The sequence below is a fragment of the Petromyzon marinus genome, chromosome 78 (assembly GCF_048934315.1).
Source record: "Petromyzon marinus isolate PM22_M1 ecotype Great Lakes invasive population chromosome 78, UKy_Petmar_22M1.pri1.0, whole genome shotgun sequence".
Lineage (NCBI taxonomy): Eukaryota > Metazoa > Chordata > Hyperoartia > Petromyzontiformes > Petromyzontidae > Petromyzon > Petromyzon marinus.
Genome location: NC_133744.1, coordinates 5,180,503 through 5,198,728, shown reverse-complemented (window position 1 = coordinate 5,198,728; position 18,226 = coordinate 5,180,503). Strand labels below are relative to the sequence as shown.

Here is an 18,226-nt window from a genome sequence, read left to right as displayed (position 1 = left end):
TATAGTTACATTATTATACTTTACATAATATTTTACATTATATAATAACAATCTAATAGTTTACATTATAGATTACACTTTATATTATCTATTACACTTTATATGTTACACAGATCCATTATTATACTTTAGATTATAACATAATCTAATACTTTATATTATCTATTACAATTTCTCTACGTCTACATTAATATAAATGTTAAACATTAGGCTATATTATAGTGTTATATTATAAATGTTAAATCTATTTCATATCAGACTCGCTTATACTTGTAAAACATTTATACTTTATTATTTATTAAGAATGTTAAACGTTAAAATTGTTAATCGATCAGCAGGGTTCTCTGTACAGTTGGTAGCGCGCGTAATTAAGAGTTTATATAAAACATCTTAAACATTTATAAATGTTTATTGTTAATCTTAACCTGTTACACTTTATGTGCTAGATTATGTTATATTTTACCTCACGGAACGCGTTTAAAAGCGTTAAAACGTGTAACGTTTAACATTTATACATTATTACCAGAGTATAATGGGGGAATAATTATCTGTTTAACTTTTAAGATTTAGTAAAGAATCATGTAAATAATAATATAAAGTATAGTAACATTAATATAAGATTAATTAATAATATAAAGAATATACTAATATAACTTATCGATTAGGACGGTTCTCTGTACAGTTCGTAGCGCGCGTAATTTATATAAAACATCTTAAACACTTATAAATGTTTATTATTAATCTTGTTACACTTTATATGCTAGATTATGTTATATTTTACCTCACGGAACGCGTTTAAAATCGTTAAAACGTCTTAAATTTGCTGTTTTTAAGCCTCTTAAAAGACGCTCCGTCAGTTATTTAATTAATTTTGAAATGGCTGCCGTTTTGTGGATGTAAAAATTTGTTAACGTTTATAAGCTTAAGGATTATTAAAGTTACATTTGTTAAAGTTTATACGCTTAAGGATTATTAAAGTTACATTTGTTAAAAAGTTCATAAGCTTAAGGATTATTAAAGTTGCATTTGTTGAAGTTTATAAGCTTAAGGATTATTAATGTTGCATTTGTTGAAGTTTATAAGCTTAAGGATTATTAAAGTTGCATTTGTTGAAGTTTATAAGCTTAAGGATTATTAAAGTTACATTTGTTAAAGTTTATAAGCTTAAGGATTATTAAAGTTACATTTGTTAAAGTTTATAAGCTTAAGGATTATTAAAGTTACATTTGTTAACGTTTATAAGCTTAAGGATTATTAAAGTTACATCTTATACTTTACATTATTATAGTTTATATTATATAGTAACAATCTTATACTTTACATTATTATAGTTTATATTATATAGTAACAATCTTATACTTTATACATTATTATAGTTTATATTATATAATAACAATCTTATATTTTACATTATTATAGTTTATATATAATAACAATCTTATACTTTACATGATTATAGTTTATATTATATAGTAACAATCTTATACTTTATACATTATTATAGTTTATATTATATAATAACAATCTTATACTTTATACATTATTATAGTTTATATTATATAATAACAATCTTACGCTTTACATTATTATAGTTTATATTATATAATAACACTCTTATCGCTTACATTATTATAGTTTATATTATATAATAACAATCTTATAGTTTACATTATTATAGTTTATATTATATAGTAACAATCTTATATTTTACATTGTTATACTTTACATTATTATAGTTTATATTATATAATAACAATCTTATACTTTACATTATTATAGTTTATATTATATAGTAACAATCTTATATTTTACATGATTATAGTTTATATTATATAATAACAATCTTATACTTTACATTGTTATAGTTTATATTATATAGTAACAATCTTACGCTTTACATTATTATAGTTTATATTATATAATAACAATCTTATACTTTACATTATTATAGTTTATATTATATAATAACAATCTTATACTTTACATTGTTATAGTTTATATTATATAGTAACAATCTTACGCTTTACATTATTATAGTTTATATTATATAATAACAATCTTATACTTTACATTATTATAGTTTATATTATATAATAACAATATTATACTTTACATTATTATAGTTTATATTATATAGTAACAATCTTATACTTTATACATTATTATAGTTTATATTATATAACAATCTTATACTTTACATTATTATAGTTTCTATATAACAACAATCTTATACTTTACATTATTATAGTTTATATTATATAATAACAATCTTATACTTTACATTATTATAGTTTATATTATATAATAACAATCTTATACTTTACATTGTTATAGTTTATATTATATAATAACAATCTTATACGTTACATTGTTATAGTTTATATTATATAATAACAATCTTTTACTTTACATTATTATAGTTAATATTATATAGTAACAATCTTATAGTTTACATTATTATAGTTTATATTATATAATAACAATCTTATAGTTTACATTATTATTGTTTACATTATATAATAACAATCTTATAGTTTACATTATTATAGTTTATATTATATAATAACAATCTTATAGTTTACATTATTACAGTTTATATTATTTAATAACAATCTTATACTTTACATTATTATAGTTTATATTATATAATAACAATCTTATACTTTACATTATTATAGTGTATATATAATAACCATCTTATAGTTTACATTATTCTAGTTTATATTATATAATAACAATCTTATATTTTACATTATTATAGTTTATATTATATAATAACAATCGTATACTTTATACATTATTATAGTTTATATTATATAATAACAATCTTACGCTTTACATTATTATAGTTTATATTATATAATAACAATCTTATACTTTACATTATTGTAGTTTATATTATATAATAACAATCTTATACTTTACATTATTATAGTTTATATTATATAGTAACAATCTTATAGTTTACATTATTATAGTTTATATTATATAATAACAATCTTATACTTTATATTATTATAGTGTATATTATATAATAACCATCTTATAGTTTACATTATTCTAGTTTATATTATATAATAACAATCTTATATTTTACATTATTATAGTTTATATTATATAATAACAATCGTATACCTTATACATTATTATAGTTTATATTATATAATAACAATCTTACGCTTTACATTATTATAGTTTATATTATATAATAACAATCTTATACTTTACATTATTATAGTTTATATTATATAATAACAATCTTATACTTTACATTATTATAGTTTATATTATATAATAACACTCTTATCGCTTACATTATTATAGTTTATATTATATAGTAACAATCTTACGTTTTACATTATTATAGTTTATATTATATAATAACAATATTATACTTTACATTATTATAGTTTATATTATATAATAACAATCTTATACTTTACATTGTTATAGTTTACATTATTATAGTTTATATTATATAATAACAATCTTATACTTAACATTATTATAGTTTATATTATATAGTAACAATCTTATACTTTACATTATTATAGTTTATATTATATAATAACAATCTTATACTTTACATTATTATAGTGTATATTATACAATAACAATCTTACGCTTTACATTATTATAGTTTATATTATATAATAACAATCTTACGCTTTACATTATTATACTTTACATTATTATAGTTTATATTATATAATAACAATCTTATACTTTACATTATTATAGTTTATATTATATAGTAACAATCTTACGTTTTACATTATTATAGTTTATATTATACTTTACATTATTATACTTTATACATTATTACAGTTTATATTATATAATAGCAATCTTATACTTTACATTATTATAGTTTATATTATTTAATAACAATCTTATACTTTACATTATTATAGTTTATATTATATAGTAACAATCTTATACTTTAAATTATTATAGTTTATATTATATAGTAACAATCTTATACTTTATACATTATAGTTTATATTATATAATAACATTATTATAGTTTATATTATATGATAACAATCTTACGCTTTACGTGATTATACTTTTATGTTGTATTGAACGCCCGTGAGAATTCCATCGCGTTTCACTTCGCGCCAATTGATGACCTTCTCATCCGTCGTTCCGCTGAGAGTGTTCGGGCCTTGTAAGACTCTTGCTGGCGTTGGACCAGCTGGTAGCTGTGTGTACGCACGGCGGTGGTGTGATTCAGATGATGTTGACGATACCCGCAGGGTCTTTACCTTGAGGCAATGTCGCGCTGGGAGGACGAGACGGCCGAAGGGGTGAAGTTCCGCTCGCAAACGCTTCTACGCTACGCTACGCTATACACTACTACACTACACTATACACCACTATACACTACTACACACTATACACTGCTAAACTATACACTAGTACACTATACACTACTACACTATACACTACTATACACTAGTACACTATACTATACACTACTACACTATACACTACTACACTATACACTAGTACACTATACACTACTACACTATATACTACTACACTATACACCACTACACTATACACTACTACACTATACACTACTATACTATACACTACTATAGTATACACTACTACACTATACACTACTACACTATACACTACACTATACACTACTACACTATACACTACTATACTATACACTATACACTACTACACTATACACTACTACACTATACACTACTACACTATACACTACTACACTATACACCACTATACACTACTATACTATACACTACTACACTATACACTACTACACTATACACTACTACACTATACACTACTACACTACACACTACTACACTACACACTACTACACTATACACTACTACACTATACACTAGTACACTACTACACTATACACTACTATACTATACACTACTACACTATACACCACTATACACTACTATACTATACACTACTACACTATACACTACTACACTATACACTACTACACTATACACTACTACACTACACACTACTACACTACACACTACTACACTACACACTACTACACTATACACTACTACACTATACACTAGTACACTATACACTAGTACACTATACACTACTACACTATACACGACTACACTATACACTACTACACTATACAGTACTACACTACACTATACACTACTACACTATACACTACTACACTATACACTACTATACTATACACTACTGTACACTACTACACTATACACTACTACACTATACACTACTACACTATACACTACTACACTATACACTACTACACTATACACTACTACACTATACACTACTATACTATACACTACTGTACACTACTACACTATACACTACTACACTATACACTACTACACTACACTATACACTACTACACTATACACTACTACACTATACACTACTACACTATACACTACTACACTATACACTACTACACTACACTATACACGACTATACTATACACTACACTATACACTACTACACTACACTATACACTACTACACTATACACTACACTATACACTACTACACTATACACTACGCTATACACTACTATACACTACTACACTATACACTACACTATACACTACTATACTATACACTACTACACTATACACTTCTACACTACACACTACTACGCTATACGCTACTACGCTATACACTACACTATACACTACTATACACTATACACTACTACACTATACACTACTACACTATACACTACTACACTACACTATACACTACTACACTATACACCACTACACTATACACTACTACACTATACACTACTACACTACACTATACACTACTGCACTATACACTACTACACTATACACTACTACACTATACACTACTACACTATACACTACTACACTATACACTACTACACTATACACTACTACACTATACACTACTACACTATACACTACTACACTATACACTACTACACTATACACTACTACACTATACACTACTACACTATACACTACTACACTATACACTACTACACTATACACTACTACACTATACACTACTACACTATACACTACTACACTATACACTACTACACTATACACTACTACACTATACACTACTACACTATACACTACTACACTATACACTACTACACTATACACTACTACACACTACTACACTATACACTACTACACTATACACTACTACACTATACACTACTACACTATACACTACTACACTACTATACACTACTACACTATACACTACTACACTATACACTACTGCACTATACACTACTACACTATACACTACTACACTATACACTACTACACTATACACTACTACACTATACACTACTACACTACACTATACACTACTACACTATACACTACTACACTATACACTACTACACTATACACTACTACACACTACTACACTATACACTACTACACTATACACTACTACACTATACACTACTACACTACTATACACTACTACACTATACACTACTACACTATACACTACTACACTATACACTACTACACTACACTATACACTACACTATACACTACTACACTATACACTACTACACTATACACTACTACACTATACACTACTACACTATACACTACTACACTATACACTACTACACTATACACTACTACACTATACACTACTATATACTATACACTACTATACACTATACACTACTACACTATACACTACTACACTATACACTACTACACTATACACTACTACACTATACACTACTACACTATACACTACTACACTATACACTACTACACTATACACTACTACACTATACACTACTACACTATACACTACTACACTATACACTACTACACTACACTATACACTACACTATACACTACTACACTATACACTACTACACTATACACTACTACACTATACACTACTACACTATACACTACTACACTATACACTACTACACTATACACTACTACACTATACACTACTACACTATACACTACTACACTACACTATACACTACTACACTATACACTACACTATACACTACTACACTACACTATACACTACTACACTATACACTACTACACTATACACTACTACACTATACACTACTACACTATACACTACTACACTATACACTACTATACTACACTATACACTACTGAGTGGTGACATTTCACTTTTTGTGTTCAGCGCTTGGAGGCAGGAGTCACCAGCCCAGCGATGGTTGGTGAGTGACTACGCTACCTGAGTCTCTACTACGCTACCTGAGTCTCTACTACGCTACCTGAGTCTCTACTACGCTACCTGAGTCTCTACTACGCTACCTGAGTCTCTACTACGCTACCTGAGTCTCTACTACACTACCTGAGTCTCTACTACACTACCTGAGTCTCTACTACGCTACCTGAGTCTCTACTTCGCTACCTGAGTCTCTACTACACTACCTGAGTCTCTACTACACTACCTGAGTTTCTACTACGCTACCTGAGTCTCTACTTCGCTACCTGAGTCTCTACTACACTACCTGAGTCTCTACTACGCTACCTGAGTCTCTACTACGCTACCTGAGTCTCTACTACACTACCTGAGTCTCTACTACCTGAGTCTCTACTACGCTACCTGAGTCTCTACTACGCTACCTGAGTCTCTACTACGTTACCTGAGTCTCTACCACGCTACCTGAGTCTCTACCACGCTACCTGAGTCTCTACTACGCTACCTGAGTCTCTACTACACTACCTGAGTCTCTACTACGCTACCTGATTCTCTACTACGCTACCTGAGTCTCTACTACCTGAGTCTCTACTACACTACCTGAGTCTCTACTACACTACCTGAGTCTCTACTACACTACCTGAGTCTCTACTACGCTACCTGAGTCTCTACTACGCTACCTGAGTCTCTACTACACTACCTGAGTCTCTACTACGCTACCTGAGTCTCTACTACGCTACCTGAGTCTCTACTACGCTACCTGAGTCTCTACTACGCTACCTGAGTCTCTACTACCTGAGTCTCTACTACGCTACCTGAGTCTCTACTACGCTACCTGAGTCTCTACTACGCTACCTGAGTCTCTACTACGCTACCTGAGTCTTTACTACACTACCTGAGTCTCTACTACACTACCTGAGTCTCTACTACGCTACCTGAGTCTCTACTTCGCTACCTGAGTCTCTACTACACTACCTGAGTCTCTACTACACTACCTGAGTTTCTACTACGCTACCTGAGTCTCTACTTCGCTACCTGAGTCTCTACTACACTACCTGAGTCTCTACTACGCTACCTGAGTCTCTACTACGCTACCTGAGTCTCTACTACACTACCTGAGTCTCTACTACCTGAGTCTCTACTACGCTACCTGAGTCTCTACTACGCTACCTGAGTCTCTACTACGTTACCTGAGTCTCTACCACGCTACCTGAGTCTCTACCACGCTACCTGAGTCTCTACTACGCTACCTGAGTCTCTACTACACTACCTGAGTCTCTACTACGCTACCTGATTCTCTACTACGCTACCTGAGTCTCTACTACCTGAGTCTCTACTACACTACCTGAGTCTCTACTACACTACCTGAGTCTCTACTACACTACCTGAGTCTCTACTACGCTACCTGAGTCTCTACTACGCTACCTGAGTCTCTACTACACTACCTGAGTCTCTACTACGCTACCTGAGTCTCTGCTACGCTACCTGAGTCTCTACTACATGAGTCTCTACTACGCTACCTGAGTCTCTACTACGCTACCTGAGTCTCTACTACACTACCTGAGTCTCTACTACACTACCTGAGTCTCTACTACGCTACCTGAGTCTCTACTACGCTACCTGAGTCTCTACTACGCTACCTGAGTCTCTACTACGCTACCTGAGTCTCTACTACACTACCTGAGTCTCTACTACACTACCTGAGTCTCTACTACGCTACCTGAGTCTCTACTACGCTACCTGAGTCTCTACTACACTACCTGAGTCTCTACTACGCTACCTGAGTCTCTACTACACTACCTGAGTCTCTACTACGCTACCTGAGTCTCTACTATGCTACCTGAGTCTCTACTACGCTACCTGAGTCTCTACTACCTGAGTCTCTACTACCTGAGTCTCTACTACGCTACCTGAGTCTCTACTACACTACCTGAGTCTCTACTACGCTACCTGAGTCTCTACTACACTACCTGAGTCTCTACTACCTGAGTCTCTACTACACTACCTGAGTCTCTACTACGCTACCTGAGTCTCTACTACGCTACCTGAGTCTCTACTACACTACCTGAGTCTCTACTACGCTACCTGAGTCTCTACTACGCTACCTGAGTCTCTACTACGCTACCTGAGTCTCTACTACCTGAGTCTCTACTACGCTACCTGAGTCTCTACTACACTACCTGAGTCTCTACTACACTACCTGAGTCTCTACTACACTACCTGAGTCTCTACTACACTACCTGAGTCTCTACTACGCTACCTGAGTCTCTACTACGCTACCTGAGTCTCTACTACACTACCTGAGTCTCTACTACGCTACCTGAGTCTCTACTACCTGAGTCTCTACTACGCTACCTGAGTCTCTACTACACTACCTGAGTCTCTACTACGCTACCTGAGTCTCTACTACCTGAGTCTCTACTACGCTACCTGAGTCTCTACTACACTGCCTGAGTCTCTACTACACTACCTGAGTCTCTACTACGCTACCTGAGTCTCTACTACCTGAGTCTCTACTACGCTACCTGAGTCTCTACTACACTACCTGAGTCTCTACTACACTGCCTGAGTCTCTACTACGCTACCTGAGTCTCTACTACGCTACCTGAGTCTCTACTACCTGAGTCTCTACTACGCTACCTGAGTCTCTACTACGCTACCTGAGTCTCTACTACGCTACCTGAGTCTCTACTACGCTACCTGAGTCTCTACTACGCTACCTGAGTCTCTACTACGCTACCTGAGTCTCTACTACGCTACCTGAGTCTCTACTACGCTACCTGAGTCTCTACTACGCTACCTGAGTCTCTACTACGCTACCTGAGTCTCTACTACGCTACCTGAGTCTCTACTACGCTACCTGAGTCTCTACTACGCTACCTGAGTCTCTACTACGCTACCTGAGTCTCTACTACACTACCTGAGTCTCTACTACGCTACCTGAGTCTCTACTACACTACCTGAGTCTCTACTACCTGAGTCTCTACTACCTGAGTCTCTACTACCTGAGTCTCTACTACGCTACCTGAGTCTCTGCTACGCTACCTGAGTCTCTACTACACTACCTGAGTCTCTGCTACGCTACCTGAGTCTCTACTACGCTACCTGAGTCTCTACTACGCTACCTGAGTCTCTACTACGCTACCTGAGTCTCTACTACGCTACCTGAGTCTCTACTACGCTACCTGAGTCTCTACTACGCTACCTGAGTCTCTACTACGCTACCTGAGTCTCTACTACACTACCTGAGTCTCTACTACGCTACCTGAGTCTCTACTACACTACCTGAGTCTCTACTACGCTACCTGAGTCTCTACTACGCTACCTGAGTCTCTACTACGCTACCTGAGTCTCTACTACGCTACCTGAGTCTCTACTACCTGAGTCTCTACTACGCTACCTGAGTCTCTACTACGCTACCTGAGTCTCTACTACGCTACCTGAGTCTCTACTACGCTACCTGAGTCTCTACTACACTACCTGAGTCTCTACTACCTGAGTCTCTACTACGCTACCTGAGTCTCCACTACACTACCTGAGTCTCTACTACACTACCTGAGTCTCTACTACGCTACCTGAGTCTCTACTACGCTACCTGAGTCTCTACTACGCTACCGGAGTCTCTACTACGCTACCTGAGTCTCTACTACACTACCTGAGTCTCTACTACGCTACCTGAGTCTCTACTACGCTACCTGAGTCTCTACTACGCTACCTGAGTCTCTACTACGCTACCTGAGTCTCTACTACACTACCTGAGTCTCTACTACGCTACCTGAGTCTCTACTACGCTACCTGAGTCTCTACTACGCTACCTGAGTCTCTACTACGCTACCTGAGTCTCTACTACACTACCTGATTCTCTACTACGCTACCTGAGTCTCTACTACACTACCTGAGTCTCTACTACACTACCTGAGTCTCTACTACGCTACCTGAGTCTCTACTACGCTACCTGAGTCTCTACTACGCTACCTGAGTCTCTACTACACTACCTGAGTCTCTACTACACTACCTGAGTCTCTACTACCTGAGTCTCTACTACACTACCTGAGTCTCTACTACGCTACCTGAGTCTCTACTACGCTACCTGAGTCTCTACTACGCTACCTGAGTCTCTACTACGCTACCTGAGTCTCTACTACGCTACCTGGGTCTCTACTACGCTACCTGAGTCTCTACTACGCTACCTGAGTCTCTACTACGCTACCTGAGTCTCTACTACGCTACCTGAGTCTCTACTACGCTACCTGAGTCTCTACTACGCTACCTGAGTCTCTACTACGCTACCTGAGTCTCTACTACGCTACCTGAGTCTCTACTACGCTACCTGAGTCTCTACTACGCTACCTGAGTCTCTGCTACGCTACCTGAGTCTCTACTACGCTACCTGAGTCTCTACTACGCTACCTGAGTCTCTACTACACTACCTGAGTCTCTGCTACGCTACCTTAGTCTCTACTACGCTACCTGAGTCTCTACTACGCTACCTGAGTCTCTACTACACTACCTGAGTCTCTACTACGCTACCTGAGTCTCTACTACGCTACCTGAGTCTCTACTACGCTACCTGAGTCTCTACTACGCTACCTGAGTCTCTACTACGCTACCTGAGTCTCTACTACGCTACCTGAGTCTCTACTACGCTACCTGAGTCTCTACTACACTACCTGAGTCTCTACTACCTGAGTCTCTACTACGCTACCTGAGTCTCTACTACGCTACCTGAGTCTCTACTACGCTACCTGAGTCTCTACTACGCTACCTGAGTCTCTACTACGCTACCTGAGTCTCTACTACGCTACCTGAGTCTCTACTACGCTACCTGAGTCTCTACTACGCTACCTGAGTCTCTACTACGCTACCTGAGTCTCTACTACGCTACCTGAGTCTCTACTACACTACCTGAGTCTCTACTACACTACCTGAGTCTCTACTACGCTACCTGAGTCTCTACTACGCTACCTGAGTCTCTACTACGCTACCTGAGTCTCTACTACGCTACCTGAGTCTCTACTACGCTACCTGAGTCTCTACTACCTGAGTCTCTACTACGCTACCTGAGTCTCTACTACCTGAGTCTCTACTACGCTACCTGAGTCTCTACTACGCTACCTGAGTCTCTACTACGCTACCTGAGTCTCTACTACGCTACCTGAGTCTCTACTACGCTACCTGAGTCTCTACTACGCTACCTGAGTCTCTACTACGCTACCTGAGTCTCTACTACGCTACCTGAGTCTCTACTACGCTACCTGAGTCTCTACTACCTGAGTCTCTACTACGCTACCTGAGTCTCTACTACGCTACCTGAGTCTCTACTACGCTACCTGAGTCTCTACTACGCTACCTGAGTCTCTACTACGCTACCTGAGTCTCTACTACCTGAGTCTCTACTACGCTACCTGAGTCTCTACTACGCTACCTGAGTCTCTACTACGCTACCTGAGTCTCTACTACGCTACCTGAGTCTCTACTACGCTACCTGAGTCTCTACTACGCTACCTGAGTCTCTACTACGCTACCTGAGTCTCTACTACACTACCTGAGTCTCTACTACGCTACCTGAGTCTCTACTACGCTACCTGAGTCTCTACTACGCTACCTGAGTCTCTACTACGCTACCTGAGTCTCTACTACGCTACCTGAGTCTCTACTACGCTACCTGAGTCTCTACTACGCTACCTGAGTCTCTACTACCTGAGTCTCTACTACGCTACCTGAGTCTCTACTACGCTACCTGAGTCTCTACTACGCTACCTGAGTCTCTACTACGCTACCTGAGTCTCTACTACGCTACCTGAGTCTCTACTACGCTACCTGAGTCTCTACTACGCTACCTGAGTCTCTACTACACTACCTGAGTCTCTACTACGCTACCTGAGTCTCTACTACGCTACCTGAGTCTCTACTACGCTACCTGAGTCTCTACTACGCTACCTGAGTCTCTACTACGCTACCTGAGTCTCTGCTACGCTACCTGAGTCTCTACTACGCTACCTGAGTCTCTACTACGCTACCTGAGTCTCTACTACACTACCTGAGTCTCTGCTACGCTACCTTAGTCTCTACTACGCTACCTGAGTCTCTACTACGCTACCTGAGTCTCTACTACACTACCTGAGTCTCTACTACGCTACCTGAGTCTCTACTACGCTACCTGAGTCTCTACTACGCTACCTGAGTCTCTACTACGCTACCTGAGTCTCTACTACGCTACCTGAGTCTCTACTACGCTACCTGAGTCTCTACTACGCTACCTGAGTCTCTACTACACTACCTGAGTCTCTACTACCTGAGTCTCTACTACGCTACCTGAGTCTCTACTACGCTACCTGAGTCTCTACTACGCTACCTGAGTCTCTACTACGCTACCTGAGTCTCTACTACGCTACCTGAGTCTCTACTACGCTACCTGAGTCTCTACTACGCTACCTGAGTCTCTACTACGCTACCTGAGTCTCTACTACGCTACCTGAGTCTCTACTACGCTACCTGAGTCTCTACTACACTACCTGAGTCTCTACTACACTACCTGAGTCTCTACTACGCTACCTGAGTCTCTACTACGCTACCTGAGTCTCTACTACGCTACCTGAGTCTCTACTACGCTACCTGAGTCTCTACTACGCTACCTGAGTCTCTACTACCTGAGTCTCTACTACGCTACCTGAGTCTCTACTACGCTACCTGAGTCTCTACTACGCTACCTGAGTCTCTACTACGCTACCTGAGTCTCTACTACGCTACCTGAGTCTCTACTACGCTACCTGAGTCTCTACTACGCTACCTGAGTCTCTACTACGCTACCTGAGTCTCTACTACGCTACCTGAGTCTCTACTACGCTACCTGAGTCTCTACTACGCTACCTGAGTCTCTACTACCTGAGTCTCTACTACGCTACCTGAGTCTCTACTACGCTACCTGAGTCTCTACTACGCTACCTGAGTCTCTACTACGCTACCTGAGTCTCTACTACGCTACCTGAGTCTCTACTACGCTACCTGAGTCTCTACTACGCTACCTGAGTCTCTACTACGCTACCTGAGTCTCTACTACGCTACCTGAGTCTCTACTACGCTACCTGAGTCTCTACTACGCTACCTGAGTCTCTACTACGCTACCTGAGTCTCTACTACGCTACCTGAGTCTCTACTACGCTACCTGAGTCTCTACTACTCTATCTATATGTGTGTCTATGTGTGTGTCTATGAGTGTCTATCTGTGTGTCTATGGGTGTCTATGTGTGTGTCTATGGGTGTCTATGGGTGTCTATGTGTGTCTATGGGTGTCTGTGTGTGTCTATGTGAGTGTCTATGTGAGTGTGTGTCTACGTGTGTCTATGTGTGTGTCTATGTGTGTGTCTATGGGTGTCTATGGGTGTCTATCTGTGTGTCTATGTGTGTGTCTATGGGTGTCTATGTGAGTGTCTGTGTGTCTATGTGTTTCTATGGGTGTCTATGTGAGTGTCTGTGTGTCTATGTGTGTGTCTATGGGTGTCTGTGTGTCTATGTGTGTCTATGTGGGTGTCTATGGGTGTCTGTGTGTCTATCGGTGTCTATGTGTGTCTATGTGGGTGTCTATGGGTGTCTGTGTGTGTCTATGGGTGTCTGTGTGTCTATGGGTGTCTATGTGTGTCTATGTGGGTGTCTATGGGTGTCTATGTGTGTCTATGGGTGTCTATGTGTGTGTCTATGTGGGTGTCTATGGGTGTCTGTGTGTGTGTATGTGTGTGTCTATAGCGTAGAGAAGGGAGGGAATGACCGTGGCCGAGCTTCAGGTCTTCTCGGCCACGGTCATTCCCTCCCTTCTCTACGCTTGCGAAACGTGGACCCCCCTAATGGAACATCTTCGCCGGTTAGAAACATTTTGGCTGGCCTGCCTACGATCCATCCTGGGTTTAACCAGACTGGATTGTGTGAGGAGCTCACAAATCCTTGAAAGATCTGGGCAGGGTCCCATCGGTGAGCTCCTCCGGCAGACAAGGCTGCGATGGCTGGGTCATGTAGCCCGCATGCCCAGCCACCGCATGCCGAAACAGCTTTTGTTTGGCCGGATTGAGGGGGCTAAGCGGGCGCGGCACGGGCTAGAGAAGAGATGGAGTGATGTGGTACAGGAGGACGTGGAGCTGAGTGGACTTGCCGATGACTGGTACCAGCGGTGTCAAGATCGGCCTCTGTGGAGGAGGCTCGTGAAGGATGCTACTGGGCAGTTGGAGGCAGTCGCCCTCCAACAACAACGGAGGGCGGAGGAGCGACGCTCACAACAGCGAGCGGAGCGCCGGGTGGCTAAAGCACAGCAGGTTGGCACAGTAGGGGGCACAGGTGGTGCATCAGCCAGTCATCTCAGTCAGTCGACCCGTGGCACCTGGGTCTGCCCCGTGACCTCCTGCCAGCGGGCGTTGGACACTTCACGTGGCCTCAGGGTGCACATAGCCTGGCACAAGCGTCGTGGTGACGTCACCGCCACTTAGTGGCGAATGGCGGTTGTTGTATATATCTATATGTGTATCTACGTGTGTATCTATGTATGTGTCTCTCTGTGTCTGTGTCTCTGTGTATGTATGTGTGTATCTATATGTATCTATATGTGTGTATCTATATGTATGTATCTATATGTGTGTATATATCTATATGTGTATCTATGTGTGTATCTACGTGTGTATCTATCTATGTATGTATATGTATGTATCTATGTATGTGTCTCTCTGTGTCTCTGTATGTATGTGTGTATCTATATGTATCTATATGTGTGTATCTATGTGTGTATATATCTATATGTGTATCTACGTGTGTATCTATGTATGTATATGTATGTATATATGTATGTGTCTCTCTGTGTCTGTCTCTCTGTGTATGTATGTGTGTATCTATAGGTATATGTATCTATATGTGTGTATCTATATGTATGTATCTATATGTGTATATATCTATATGTGTATCTATGTGTGTATCTATCTATGTATGTATATGTATGTATCTATGTATGTGTCTCTCTGTGTCTGTCTCTGTCTATGTGTGTATCTATATGTATCTATATGTGTGTATCTATATGTATGTATCTATATGTACGTGTGTATATGTGTATATCTATATGTGTCTCTATGTATATGTGTATCTATATGTCTCTGTGTGTGCATGTGTGTATATATGTGTATGTATATGTGTATCTATGTATGTATATATCTATGTGTATCTCTCTGTGTCTGTCTCTGTGTATCTATATGTGTGTATCTATATGTGTATATATCTCTATGTGTATCTATGTGTGTATCTATCTATGTATGTATATGTATGTATCTATGTATGTGTCTCTCTGTGTCTGTCTCTCTGTGTCTATGTATGTGTGTATGTATATGTATCTATGTGTGTATCTATATGTATGTGTGTATCTATATGTGTGTATATATCTATATGTGTATCTATGTCTCTATGTATGTATCTATGTATGTGTCTCTCTGTGTCTGTGTCTCTGTGTATGTGTCTCTGTGTATGTATGTGTGTATGTATATGTATCTATGTGTGTATCTATATGTATGTGTGTATCTATATGTGTATATATCTATATGTGTATCTATGTGTATGTATGCGTATGTATATATGTGTATGTATATGTATGTATCTATATATCTGTCTCTCTGTCTGTCTGTGTCTCTTTGTATGTATGTGTGTATGTATATGTATCTATATGTGTGTATCTATATGTGTGTATCTATGTGTGTATATATCTATATGTGTATCTATGTGTGTATGTATATATACGTGTGTGTATGTATATGTATGTATCTATGTATGTGTCTCTCTGTGTCTCTCTGTCTGTCTGTGTCTCTGTGTATGTATGTGTGTATCTATATGTGTGTATCTATATGTGTGTATCTATGTGTGTATATATCTATATGTGTATCTATGTGTGTATGTATATATACGTGTGTGTATGTATATGTATGTATCTATGTATGTGTCTCTCTGTGTCTCTCTGTGTCTCTCTGTCTGTCTGTGTCTGTCTCTCTGTGTCTCTCTGTGTCTCTCTGTGTCTCTCTGTCTGTCTGTGTCTCTCTGTGTCTGTCTGTGTCTGTCTGTGTCTGTCTCTCTGTGTCTCTCTGTGTCTCTCTGTGTCTCTCTGTGTCTCTCTGTGTCTGTCTCTCTGTGTCTCTCTGTGTCTGTCTCTCTGTGTCTCTCTCTGTCTCTCTGTGTCTGTCTGTGTCTCTCTGTGTCTGTGTCTCTCTGTGTTTGTGTCTGTCTCTCTGTGTCTCTCTGTGTCTGTCTCTCTGTGTCTCTCTGTGTCTGTCTCTCTGTGTCTCTCTGTGTCTGTCTGTGTCTGTCTCTCTGTGTCTCTCTGTGTCTGTCTCTCTGTGTCTCTCTGTGTCTGTCTCTCTGTGTCTCTCTGTGTCTGTTTCTCTGTGTATGTATGTGTCTGTCTCTCTGTGTCTCTCTGTGTCTCTGTGTCTGTCTCTCTGTGTCTCTCTGTGTTTGTCTCTCTGTGTCTCTCTCTGTCCGTCTCTCTGTGTCTCTCTGTGTCTGTTTCTCTGTGTATGTATGTGTCTGTCTCTCTGTGTCTCTCTGTGTCTGTCTGTGTCTCTCTGTGTCTCTCTGTGTCTGTGTCTGTCTCTCTGTGTCTCTCTGTGTCTGTCTCTCTGTGTCTCTCTGTGTCTGTCTGTGTCTGTCTCTCTGTGTCTCTCTGTGTCTGTCTCTCTGTGTCTCTCTGTGTCTGTCTCTCTGTGTCTCTCTGTGTCTGTCTGTCTGTGTCTCTGTGTCTCTCTGTGTCTGTTTCTCTGTGTATGTATGTGTCTGTCTCTCTGTGTCTCTCTGTGTCTGTCTCTCTGTGTCTGTTTCTCTGTGTCTGTCTCTCTGTGTCTGTCTCTCTGTGTCTCTCTGTCTCTCTGTGTCTCTCTGTCTCTCTGTGTCTCCTACAGCAGGTCCTCGAGGTTTCTGTCCCCAAGACGCTGGGCACGAGGAAGGGGGAGGAGCCGGGGGGGAGGGGGGAGGGGCCAAGG

At 38.5% G+C, this 18,226-nt stretch overlaps 1 long non-coding RNA gene across 1 annotated transcript in view; it reads left to right on the top strand.

Moving 5' to 3' along the window:
* The window catches only part of LOC142907383 (uncharacterized), a 19,237-nt gene extending 1,011 nt beyond the window's left edge, over positions 1-18,226 (top strand). The window contains exons 2-4 of the long non-coding RNA XR_012930997.1: positions 4,260-4,310; positions 7,209-7,245; positions 18,146-18,226. This is a non-coding gene — a long non-coding RNA (uncharacterized LOC142907383). The remainder of the gene's footprint in view (positions 1-4,259; positions 4,311-7,208; positions 7,246-18,145) is intronic.